At 75.2% G+C, this 677-nt stretch overlaps 1 non-coding gene across 1 annotated transcript; it reads right to left on the minus strand.

The window, feature by feature from the left end:
• Window positions 1-524: 524 nt before the first annotated feature.
• LOC141955526 (5.8S ribosomal RNA) lies at window positions 525-677 on the minus strand. Its single transcript, XR_012632603.1, has one exon. It is a non-coding gene; the product is annotated as a 5.8S ribosomal RNA (ribosomal RNA).

Genomic DNA, 677 nt, shown 5'->3' on the forward strand with positions numbered 1-677 from the left:
CGCCGCCGCCGCCGCCGCCGCACCCCCCCCACCGAGCCCACCCCCGGCCTCCGCCGCCCGGAGCGCGGCGGCTACGACGGGGAAGGGAGAAGAAGGCGGGGGGCCAGTGGCGACGGGGAGGACCCCCGTTCCCACGGCGCACGCCCCGCACGCGAGCGGCAGCACGGCACGGTACCGCCGCGGTACCCACCCGCAGACAGCCGCCCGCGCGGGAGGAGGCCGGGGAAGAGGCCCGCGCCTCTCCCCCCCCGACACCTCGGCCCTTCCCCACCGCCGCGCCCGACCCGGCCGGACCGAACCAACGGGCCGCCCGGCCCCGGCGGGACGAGGCTCCGCCAAGCGGGCGTTCCGGGAGCGGGGAGCTTCGGAGCGCTCCCCGAGTCTCCACTTAGGGGGACGAAGGCCCTCGGCCGACACCGACGGGCCTGCGAGGCACCCCAGCCGCGCCGCCGCGGACGCCGCCCGCCCGCCCGCCGAGGCGAGGCGGGGAGGGACGGCGCACCGGCCGGCGATTGATCGTCAAGCGACGCTCAGACAGGCGTAGCCCCGGGAGGAACCCGGGGCCGCAAGTGCGTTCGAAGTGTCGATGATCAATGTGTCCTGCAATTCACATTAATTCTCGCAGCTAGCTGCGTTCTTCATCGACGCACGAGCCGAGTGATCCACCGCTAAGAGTT

Source organism: Athene noctua, unplaced genomic scaffold (genome assembly GCF_965140245.1).
Source record: "Athene noctua unplaced genomic scaffold, bAthNoc1.hap1.1 HAP1_HAP1_scaffold_292, whole genome shotgun sequence".
NCBI lineage: Eukaryota > Metazoa > Chordata > Aves > Strigiformes > Strigidae > Athene > Athene noctua.